The sequence below is a fragment of the Carassius auratus genome, unplaced genomic scaffold, assembly GCF_003368295.1.
Source record: "Carassius auratus strain Wakin unplaced genomic scaffold, ASM336829v1 scaf_tig00008237, whole genome shotgun sequence".
Classification (NCBI taxonomy): Eukaryota; Metazoa; Chordata; class Actinopteri; order Cypriniformes; family Cyprinidae; genus Carassius; species Carassius auratus.
Genome location: NW_020523922.1, coordinates 84433 through 96503, shown reverse-complemented (window position 1 = coordinate 96503; position 12071 = coordinate 84433).

The following is a 12071-nucleotide window of genomic DNA, read 5'->3' as shown; positions in this document are numbered from 1 at the left end:
CTTACCATAAAAGGTAGGGTTGCTATGGCGACTGTTTCATGCTGTCTGGGAGACCATGGCTGTGGCTTCTTATCCCACCATCACGACCCTGCAAAAATCTTTACTGTCCACTGGTGCAAAGCAACTGTCCAAACAAACATGCATATTATTATATTTATTTCATGCACATTTCTTTATGTATTTATTTTATTTTATTTTTTAATTGTGTGTTTTTTGAGTGTTTCAAAGCAAATCTTCTTAAGCAGATTGATGAGAACACCGGCTTACCATCAGTTGTTACTCCTGATCTTTTTCCACACATACACTTTTGTTTTAATTCCAATCATGCAACTGCCAAACATTTTCTGATGTCCATAAAGGTCTATGACCAAAAAGAAAAAAAACTATTAAAATTTACAAACCAGTTAAGTATTTTCACTATAAAACTTAAGGGAGAGTTAGTAATTGAGTCGTTATGAACCAGACAGTTTTCAGACTGTGACGGTCACTGTATTGATCTGATCAATGGACTTTGGACCTTATTTATAAGGCTGACCAAAATTTAATGGTTTTAAATACGGTTCAGTGGGATGAAATGGACTGGGACAAAGCCAAGATGATCATCTATCATCTTTCTGCAGTGGATTGCACTAGGATATGGTGTTAAATATATGCTGGACAGGAAAATGGCCTTTACTTTATCAATGACTTTGATTTATGGACTGGAAGTTCTCACGTCGGTATATAAAATTACTTCACAGATAAACTCTAACTGCCACAGTGAAGTTTGATGAAGAGCTGATTGTTAATTATGGAGCATAATACACTCTAATTGGAAAGACTGTTGAAATGTCCTTCAAAGTCCCTTTTGCTGGTACCATTGCAGTTCCTAAGAGAGGAAGATCTGCAATTTAGACCAGCTCAAATCACATTCTTCAAACCACAGTAAAACGTAATTTAGAAATGTGCTGGAAAGTAAGAATTTTCTGCTTAGCAAACAATGTAGACGATTTTTTGTAAAAGTCCTGTCTGTTGATGTTGAAGGGCCTTTATATAGAGGCCTGATGTCTAGTTTAGCAAATGGACACTGGTGTGTTCAGTCTGCTTCATCTGCATTGCAACATGTTTCTTTTTGTATTGAAAAAAAAGTTGAATTAAACGACTCATTGAACACCAGATGTGCAACTAATACATTTATGATAAAAAATCTTTTTTTTTGGTGACACTGAACAAAGCAAAACCTTGATTTTCTTTACACTATAGATAACTTATACTGTACAACAAATCTTTTGCTTGGAGTTTGAAAACCCTATATAAGCACCACTAAAACATTTTAGAGTATGTTAAATATTGTTAAAAAGTATTGTTTCATACAAACAAGAACACATGGAAAATAAGGTTAATTAGTTTAGTGCATATACTGTATATGTCCAGTCTTGAGTATCTCCATAAAAGTCAACATTTCATTTAAAAATGTAATTTTCAGTTCTAAACATGTTGGCTTATTGGCCTATGATATTTGAAAATATGTGAAACCAAATATGAACAACTTCAAATTCTGCAAAAAGTAATTTTGCAAATCATTTGATATTTGTGTTCAGATAAAAGTTAAATGAGCCAATGAATAAAAATTGATTGTCATATGAAACAAAAATTAAAATTTTCAAAACTATTTAACCCAAAGCAGCATTTACAGAAAATGAGTTGCAAAAAAGTCTCACCTTGAAATTGTCAGACTCTGTTACTTGTTGTGTATGTGTTTTGTTCCCTATGTGCCTTTCTTGCCTTTATTTGGTCCTTTCTTTTCCTGTCCCCATTTAGTGACATCATGGGGCTTTTCCACTGTGTGGTACCAGTCGGCTTGGCACAGTTTGCATTTCCACTGCAGTTCAGTACCGCTTTAGAGGGGACGGGATTATTCATGTCTTTATAGTTGCGTCGCCTCTACTGCCACAACTCCTAAAAAAAAAGTGTTTTCATTCCCCGTCGCTGCATCAAGCTCTCACTGGAGCCACTCCTCTGCTATCAACGAGAGGAACGTCTGTACTTCCGCAAAAGACAACAAAATGTTTTGGTTGTTCAAAAAAGGTGCACTCATTCAAAACAGTTGCGATTGATCCTTCACTGACTGTGCCGACTCTGCTGCAATCTTCCGGTGTATAGTTTTCCCCTGAGCGAGCTGTTCTTAAATGTTTCTGACTTTGAAGGCTGAAGAAGTAAAGGAACATCCCAAGCCTAGTCGTCCACTAACTCTGGAACATACTGCATTTCCCTAGCTCACCCCATGATGAGAACCCCACACATACCTCTCTAACGTCTCCTACTGGCTGCTCAAGCCCAAATTCCCTGCTGACCTACAAAGCTCCACCCTAGACATAAGACCACCAGCCACCGCTGACTCAAGCCCGCCAGCTGCCAAATTAACTCCAACCATAAGAGGGGGATGTGGAGGAAAAGACTGCTAGCAGCCATCATCTTCTCCTCTAAATCAGCTCCAGTTCCAGAGCTCACTCCAGTGTTGGCTCCAGCCCCAGAGCTCGCTCAAGTGTTGGTTCCAGCCCCCGAATCTGGCCAAGTCAAGTCTCCTGTCCCTGAGTTTAGCCCGGTCAAGGGCTCTTGTCCCTGAGTTTAGGCTGGTGAGGGCTCCTGTTCCTGAGTTTAGCCCGGTGAGGGATCTTGTTCCTGAGTTTAGTCTAGTGAGGGCTCCTGTACCTGAGTTTAGCCCACGGATGGCTCATGTTCCCCAGTTTAGCCCACAGAGGACTCATGTTCCTATGTATAGACCAGGGCGGACCTGTTACTTTCCCCAAGTATTTTTTAGGGGGAGTAGTAGGACTCTACCCACAGAGGCCGGGGCATGGGCTGGGGCCACTGCCACTGCCTCGGAGGGGGCTTTGCCATGGCTTCCTAGTCTGCCTGCTCCGCAAAGGCCTCCTGGACTGTATGATCCGCCATGGCCCCCTGAACTACCAGATTCGCCATGGGTCCTGGAACGGGCATCGCCGTGTAGTCCTTCTGTCATAAACCCTGCCCCTAGAAGCCACCAGGGGGAGGAGTAATGTCAGACTCTGTTACTTGTTTTGTGTGTGTTGCTCCCCATGAGCCTTCCTTGCCCTTATTTGGTCTTTCCTGTCCCCATTTAGTTCCAATATTTCCAGGTGTTCCCAGTTATTAATTCTTCTACTCACCTGTCTAACTCTTGTTATCTCCCCTTTTTGAGTTCTAGCCCGTTGTGTTCTCCCTTATCTGGAATTGTGAATGCCAACCTCCTCAACTAAGTGTTTTGTTTCTTGTTCCCTTGATTTCATTAAAATTTCTTGATTGATGTACTCCTTGTCTACTTCATTCCTCGCTCCTTGCTCCTGCACGTACTTAATCGTGACAGAAATATAGTTGTGATGAATAGGATTAATATATTGACGTGAATGCATGTTTACATTCAGTAATCAATTAGTATTTTGGATTCAGCAACTTAATTCAGTCCACACACAAACTGTAAAGAATATAAGGAGAACTGATATAAAGATATATTAACAGAATGATTTGGTGTCCATTAGTCTATTTTACTTCTCGACAATTTAACTTAACACTTAACAAAATAATCTCAAGAGACACAGGAGAAAAAAACAACCAAACAAACAAAACCCCTTGATTTAGAGACACTGTTGTGGGTGTAGGGTTATCTTTACCTACCTAATTTTAGATGGAATCCTTTCTCCAGAAAATCATTTTACTTTGAAACTGTTATTATAGTTTTCATTCCATATTGCCAGATAATGTGTAATTTGTCTAGTTTCAATTGTGTAGTATAATGTGAGAGAATATGATTTTTGTGGAGTTTTACAAACATTAAAATTTTACAGTTAGCCTATTTACTTTTTTAATAACCTGATTAATTATGCATCAGTTGAATTCAGAAGATTTTCTGTTAATTGATATCTGCCAATAACATATATTTTTTGACAAACAATTTTGAATTTCAGCTTTTCTAACTCTTTAAATCGAACATGTGCGAATCAACCAATGGGAACACGGAACAATGGCAACGCATTATAGCAACAGAGTGTAGAAGGGAAAACTATTGTGGATCCGCACGTCCGAATCACTCTGGCACTGCAGCAGACTGCAGAAAACAAATGAATAATTTAAGGACAATGACGTACATATCTGCACATTTTACTATGTTACTATGTTTTAATTTAGACCTCAAATGACAAGAACATTTTTGTTAATATTTGTAAGTAAATCCCTGCACTGATTCACTCCAATATGCAGAATATTACATGCCTTTGCTAAACAGTTAAGCATTGTGGTGTAAATGTTAAGAACTAGCTGCATTTCCTCCTCTGTGCCTGGATGACTACACATCATTAAAGGAACCATGAATTCTGAAGTAAAGTTCTGGAAGAGTGGGCAAAAATCCCCCAAAACAGATGTCAGAGGCTGATAAGTGGCTATGGAAGATGTTTATACCACATTATTACCGCTAATGGAGGAAATCACAAGCTGTTTACTTATGTGCATATTTTTGCACACATTATATCTGAATGTAAAAAATAAAAATAAATAAAATTATTGGGTATTGTAGGTTAAATATGACTGTGTTTTCATCTGTTTTACTTGTATTAGTAGTTTGTGCCTAGCGTCATTACAATATCAGTTACTGAGTGTTACGTGCTGCGTTTGTTTCTTCTCTTGTGTCTATTTCTGTTCTCCACCTATTATTTCTGCCAGGTCTCCGCTGATTGGAAGAGGCGACTGCCAATCTTAATCAGTGACATCAATCAACTGACAGCCAATCAACTGCTGCCCTGCTGATTTAAAAGCCTCCCAGTTTACCTTGATTAGGGGGCTTAGTGTGTGTGGTTTTGGAGTTTTGAGTTTGTTGTGAACTTTTGTTTCACCTTTGTATGTGATTTGTATTCGTGATTCTAGCATTTTGCTTCGTGATGATAACCCTAAGGCAAGGGCTGTTATGAGTTACTGTTCACTTTATCCTTTTGGGGACAAGGAACAGGGAAGCATGTCGTGCGACCTACATATCGCCCGTAGCTACGAATGTTAGAAACATTAGGTAAGCGGTGAGTGCCACTTTTGTATTTTTGGTTTATCAGTTAGCATAGTTTAGTCGGGGCGCCAGATGCGCTGAAGATTTCGGGTTTCATTTTCACATTTTGTTTTGGTTAGTTAGTTTAGAGGGTTTTGGGAATTTAGTTTACGGACTGTTTTGTTTTATTCCTTTCTTTAATTTGGCGCCACCTTTGTTCGTTGATCCCCATTGGGTCTTGTTGTTTATCTTTTTCTTCTCTTTATTTAACACTGTAAATAGTACACACACCATTTAAGGGCTTTGGCTTTTAGTAACAATAAATCACGTGAACTGCAATTGTGTTTGACCTGATCTTTTCTACTGCTCACTCCTAAGCAATATTCTCAATGTTACTTCCTATCTTAGACAACTAAAGGGTCGTAACATTTAATGGGGGCTCATCCGGGATAATACAATTTCCCGTAAATAAATATTGCTGGAGTGTAAAGTGGAAAGACCATGTCTTTTTGGTAGCTGATTGTAGTAGGGCGTGGCTGATTGAACAGGTGGTAATATTTATCATTGCTTCGTGATGGCAGATTTCAATCTGGATAGTTTTGTTAAAGCGCCGTCTTTTGAACAGCTAGAGAAATGTAGGAAGGATGATCTACTGCTCATCGCTGCTCATTTCAAAATTGTGGTTACGAAGCAACAGCTTAAGAGAGAGGTGAAAAGTGCTGTGTTGCAAAGATTAGTGGAACTGGGTGTTTTGGTGTTGCCTGGAGTAGAGGAGGATTCTCTTGGTGCTGATGTTCACTCAAATGTGTCTGGTGATGAGGAGCATGGTGAAACTGCTGAGGTGGAGGGGTCTGAGACCAAAGCTGTTTTGCCGCCCTTTGAACCATTTTCTCCGACCTCTGTTAGGTCTGGAGGTGATGCCCAGTTGAAGGTTCGCTTGGCGCGAGTCCAAATGGAAGCACACGAACGAGCAGAGAGTCGTCGGACTGAGATGAATTTTCGCCTTGAAATTCGCAGGCTAGAAATTGAGGCTGAAACGCAGATTAAACTGCGTGAATTGGAATTAAATGCAACTAAAAGTGCAAATACCCCAGTTGTTCCACCAGTGCAATCTGCTAGCACTTCATCAGGGGCTGAATTGGCAGTAACCACCTTTGACGTAAGTAAACAAATTTCTCTCGTACCACAATTTCGAGAAGCAGAAGTCGATTCTTACTTTGGCGTGTTTGAACGAATTGCGTCCGCATTAAATTGGTCTAAGGAAGTTTGGCCTTTACTTTTGCAATGTAAGTTAACAGGCAAAGCTCAGGAGGTCTGTGCAACTTTATCCTTAGAGGATAGCTTGAATTATGATATCATGAAAGTTGCAATCTTGCGTGCCTATGAGTTAGTGCCAGAAGCATACAGACAACGGTTTAGGGGTCATAAAAAAACCCCTAGCCAATCGTTTGTTGAGTTCGCCAGAGAAAAAGGCGTTTTGTTTGATAAATGGTGTGCTTCGAGTAAGGTAACAGATTTTAAAACCTTGCGAGAGTTACTTCTTGTGGAGGAATTTAAAAACTGTGTTCCTGAACGTGTTGTTGTTTATTTAAACGAACAAAAAGTGAGTTCTTTATCTCAAGCGTCTGTCTGTGCTGATGAATTTGCGCTGACACACAAGAATGTTTTTACCACCGTCCGTTCTGATAAAACTGCATCTGTCCCTTTGGTTAATCAGTCACGATCTAAAACAACTTTTCCGAAACCAAAGGAAGACAGAGAATGTTTTTATTGTCATAAGTTTGGTCATTTAATTGCCGATTGTCATGTGTTGAAACGAAAGCAACAGAGTTCTGTGACAAAAAGCGTTGGTTTCGTGAAAGCTGTTAACGGTGATAATGTTGAGTGTGAGTATAAGCTAGATGCTAGCTATGAACCGTTCGTGACAGAAGGGTTAATTTCTATTATGGGTAAGTCTGCAGAACAGATCAAAATTAAGATACTCCGTGACACTGGCACTACCCAGTCTTTTGTAGTTGCAGGTGTACTGCCATTTTCTGAGCAAACCTTTTGTGGCAGTAATGTGTTGGTACAGGGAATCGAGATGGGTTGCGTTAAAGTTCCGTTACATCAGGTGCATTTGCAGTCTGATTTATGTACAGGATTGGTTAAAGTAGGTGTTCGCGAATGTTTGCCTGTGAAAGGGGTAGATTTTATTCTCGGCAATGATCTGGCTGGAGGAAAGGTTTTTCCTGTTTTGGAGGTTTTTGATAACCCTGTGATTGATCAGGCCGATGAGTTAACTGAAAGATACCCAGAAATCTTTCCGGTTTGTGCTGTTACCAGAGCTCAAGCTAAGAAAGAAGTGTTTGATTTGTCAAACTCTTTTATTGCACCTATATTTACCACCAACGTTTTACCATCAATCGAAGGTAAAGCTATTGACGAATCCTCTCCTGTCAGTTTGCACTGTCTAAAACTACCTGTGACACGTGAGAAAATATTTTCTGCACAAAAAGCTGATTCGACTTTACAAAAATGTTTCTCTGCAGTTGTTTCCCTGGAGGAAGCACAGAAAAGAAAATCTGCATATTTTGTTGACAAGGACTTACTAATGCGTAATTGGTGTCCTAATATTAAGGATGATTCTGAATGGAGCGTGGTGTATCAGGTTGTCGTTCCGTTGAATTACCGACAACATGTTTTATCACTAGCTCATGATCACGACTTGTCTGGACATCTTGGGATTACGAAAACGTATAATCGCATTTTGAGGCATTTCTTTTGGCCGCGGCTGAAAACTGATGTCGTTCATTTCTGTCGTACTTGTCACACTTGTCAGATCTCTGGAAAGCCGAATCAAGTAATTCCACCTGCGCCACTTATTCCTATTCCAGTGGTAGGAGAACCGTTTGAGCATGTTATTATTGATTGCGTAGGACCTTTACCTCGAACGAAAAATGGTAATCAGTTTCTCTTGACGATTATGTGTAGTGCTACGCGTTTCCCTGAAGCGATTCCATTGAGAAAGATTACAGCACCAGTGGTTATTAAAGCACTTGTGAAATTTTTCTCCACCTTTGGCTTGCCAAAGATTGTGCAAAGCGATCAAGGCAGTAATTTTCTATCAAAGCTTTTTTCACAAGTCATGACTACTTTGAATATTTCTCACAGGGTTGCGAGTGCTTACCATCCAGAGAGTCAAGGTGCCCTTGAACGTTTCCATCAAACCTTGAAGGCAATGCTTAAAAAGTATTGTTTGGATACGAGTAAAGATTGGGACGAAGGGGTACCATTAGTTCTATTTGCTGCTAGAGAGGCTGTGCAGGAAAGTCTTGGATTTAGTCCAGCCGAGCTTGTATTCGGACATGCTGTCCGAGGTCCTCTCAAGATGCTCAAGGAGAAAATTCTGTCCACTGAATTGAGTTCTAAGACGAACGTGTTGGATTATGTTAGTAAATTTCGTGAGCGCTTACATAAAGCATGTTCTGTGGCGAGAGAATCACTAGCTAGCGCACAAGAACATATGAAGCATCACTTTGATCGAAAATCCGTACAGCGCTATTTTCAAGAAGGAGATCAAGTGTTGGTTTTACTCCCTGTTGTAGGCTCTTCTCTATCTGCACGATTCTCAGGTCCCTACAACGTTCTGAGGAAGTTGAGTGACACTGACTATGTCGTTTGTACGCCTGACAGAAAGAGAAAGTCTCGTGTGTGCCATGTGAATATGTTGAAGGCATATCACAAGAGAGAGTCACCTCATGTAGAAGTTCCAGCTGTTTCAACCTCTGTTCCAGATACTTTAGCTACCGTCTGTAGTGGAGTGACTACTCCCTGTGCTGATGTTGAGGATGATGGTGTAGTGTTCCGTCATACCCATCAACAATGCGATAGACTAAAGAATTCTGAGGTATTGAGTGAATTATCAGCTCACTTAAGTCACTTATCCGATGAACAACGAGATGACATTATGCATTTGATTAACAACTTCCCGAATCTGTTTAATGATGTTCCTTCCTGTACCACAGTTTTGGAGCATGATATTAATGTGGGGGATGCCACCCCATTAAAACAACATGCGTACCGGGTGAATGCAACCAAGAGAGCTGTCATGAGAGATGAGGTTGACTATTTGCTTAAGTATGGTTTTGCGAAATACAGTTATAGTCCTTGGAGTTCACCATGTTTATTAGTTCCAAAAAGTGACGGCACAGTTCGGTTTTGTACTGACTACCGAAAGGTTAATGCAGTTACAATTGCAGATTGCTTCCCATTGCCGCGCATGGAAGATTGCGTTGACAATCTTGGTACTGCTCGTTATGTCAGCAAGTTAGATCTTTTAAAGGGTTACTGGCAAGTGCCCCTTACTTCTCGTGCTTCTGACATATCAGCATTTGTGACTCCCGACAATTTCGCACAATATTCCGTTATGGCTTTTGGTATGCGCAATGCTCCTGCTACTTTTCAGCGGCTCATTAGCATCGTTCTTTCAGGTATTCCGAATTGCAATGCGTATTTAGATGATCTAGTTGTGTACTCTACAGACTGGTCAGAACATGTGTCACTGTTAAACACCGTATTCGAGCGCCTCGCTAAAGCATCACTGACCCTGAATTTGGCCAAATGTGAATTTGCTCAAGCGACTATCACATATCTCGGTAAGGAGGTTGGTCAAGGTCAAGTGCGTCCGATAGACGCGAAAGTAACTGCCATATCAGAGTTCCCCATTCCAACTACTCGACGAGAACTTCGTAGGTTTTTAGGCATGGCTGGTTACTACCGCAGTTTTTGTAAGAACTTTTCTGTCATTGCACAACCTTTGACATCTCTACTTAGCCCATCTTGTCAGTTTCGGTGGTCTGACGAATGCCAGCATGCATTTGTCTCGATTAAAGCTCTTTTGTGTAGCGCTCCTGTTTTGAGGGCACCTGACCTGTCTTCTGAGTTCAAGCTAGAGGTGGATGCTAGTGCGGTTGGCGCTGGAGCTGTACTCTTGCAGGAGGATGAAAACGGAGTTGATCATCCCGTTTGCTATTTTTCACGTAAGTTTAATAAGCATCAACTTAACTATTCAACAATTGAGAAGGAGGCATTAGCATTGCTGATGGCACTTCAAAATTTTGATGTTTATGTTGGCTCTAGTTACTATCCCGTTATTGTGTTCACAGATCATAATCCGTTGGTTTTTCTATCACGCATGTACAATCAAAATCAACGCTTAATGCGTTGGTCTTTAATTGCACAAAACTACAATTTAGTGATTAAACATAAGAAAGGTGTGGAGAACGTGTTCGCAGATGCTCTTTCTAGAGGGTAATTGTAATATTCTACCATGAGACAAATATATGTAATTTCATGTAGTTTGTTTTTAAGGGTGGGAGTGTTACGTGCTGCGTTTGTTTCTTCTCTTGTGTCTATTTCTGTTCTCCACCTATTATTTCTGCCAGGTCTCCGCTGATTGGAAGAGGCGACTGCCAATCTTAATCAGTGACATCAATCAACTGACAGCCAATCAACTGCTGCCCTGCTGATTTAAAAGCCTCCCAGTTTACCTTGATTAGGGGGCTTAGTGTGTGTGGTTTTGGAGTTTTGAGTTTGTTGTGAACTTTTGTTTCACCTTTGTATGTGATTTGTATTCGTGATTCTAGCATTTTGCTTCGTGATGATAACCCTAAGGCAAGGGCTGTTATGAGTTACTGTTCACTTTATCCTTTTGGGGACAAGGAACAGGGAAGCATGTCGTGCGACCTACATATCGCCCGTAGCTACGAATGTTAGAAACATTAGGTAAGCGGTGAGTGCCACTTTTGTATTTTTGGTTTATCAGTTAGCATAGTTTAGTCGGGGCGCCGGATGCGCTGAAGATTTCGGGTTTCATTTTCACATTTTGTTTTGGTTAGTTAGTTTAGAGGGTTTTGGGAATTTAGTTTACGGACTGTTTTGTTTTATTCCTTTCTTTAATTTGGCGCCACCTTTGTTCGTTGATCCCCATTGGGTCTTGTTGTTTATCTTTTTCTTCTCTTTATTTAACACTGTAAATAGTACACACACCATTTAAGGGCTTTGGCTTTTAGTAACAATAAATCACGTGAACTGCAATTGTGTTTGACCTGATCTTTTCTACTGCTCACTCCTAAGCAATATTCTCAATGTTACTTCCTATCTTAGACAACTAAAGGGTCGTAACACTGAGTTAGAATTATGAGTGGGGTGGAAATGTATGCATATACACAGGGGTTGGATAAAATAATGTGAACAACTTGGGAAATAAGCAATATCACATTATTAAGGTGGTTTACCACCATTTGCCTTTAATACTGCTTCCAACCTTCTTAGAATAGATTTCATACAACTTCTGAATAGTCTCCAAATGAATTTTGTCTATAAAAACATCTGCCAGTTGCTTCAGAGATGTTGGAGGAGGGAACTGCTCTCCAAAACTGCATGTCCACAGTGGTTTGATAATATTCAAGTCAGGTGGTTTGTTTGTTTGTTTGGCCAGTCCAGATGTTAAAGACCTTGGTACTCCATGTAACTGTCAAAGTTTTATGAACATTTTTTTTTTTTTAGCATTGGCATCTATACTAAATGTTTTAACAATTGCATCTCTCTTTTGTCCTCTGTGGCCAGGTTTTTTTTTTTTTTTTGTGGATAGGTTTTCTGTAACTTTTGCTCCAGCATTTGTGTTGTTTTGACAAAATCCTTCTTAGTGTTTGACAGTGCCATCATTCACTTTTCACCCACAATTTTTCACTGCTGATGAATTCTTGCCATGCTTTGTCTACACATAATCGGACTGACTAATAAAACAGCAAACAAGTGGCCTGTTAAGGTTACAGATGTTCCTTAATTTGTTTTAGTTTTTTCACTCACGAGTCAACTTACACTAAATCTGCTGTACACAACTACTAATGCATACTAAAGAACCTAGAAAATATAGACAATAAAAATACACACACACACATATATATGTATGTGTATATATATATATATATATATATATATATATATATTTATATATATATATTGTATCGACATCATCCTTCACATCGGCTGACAGCACAGG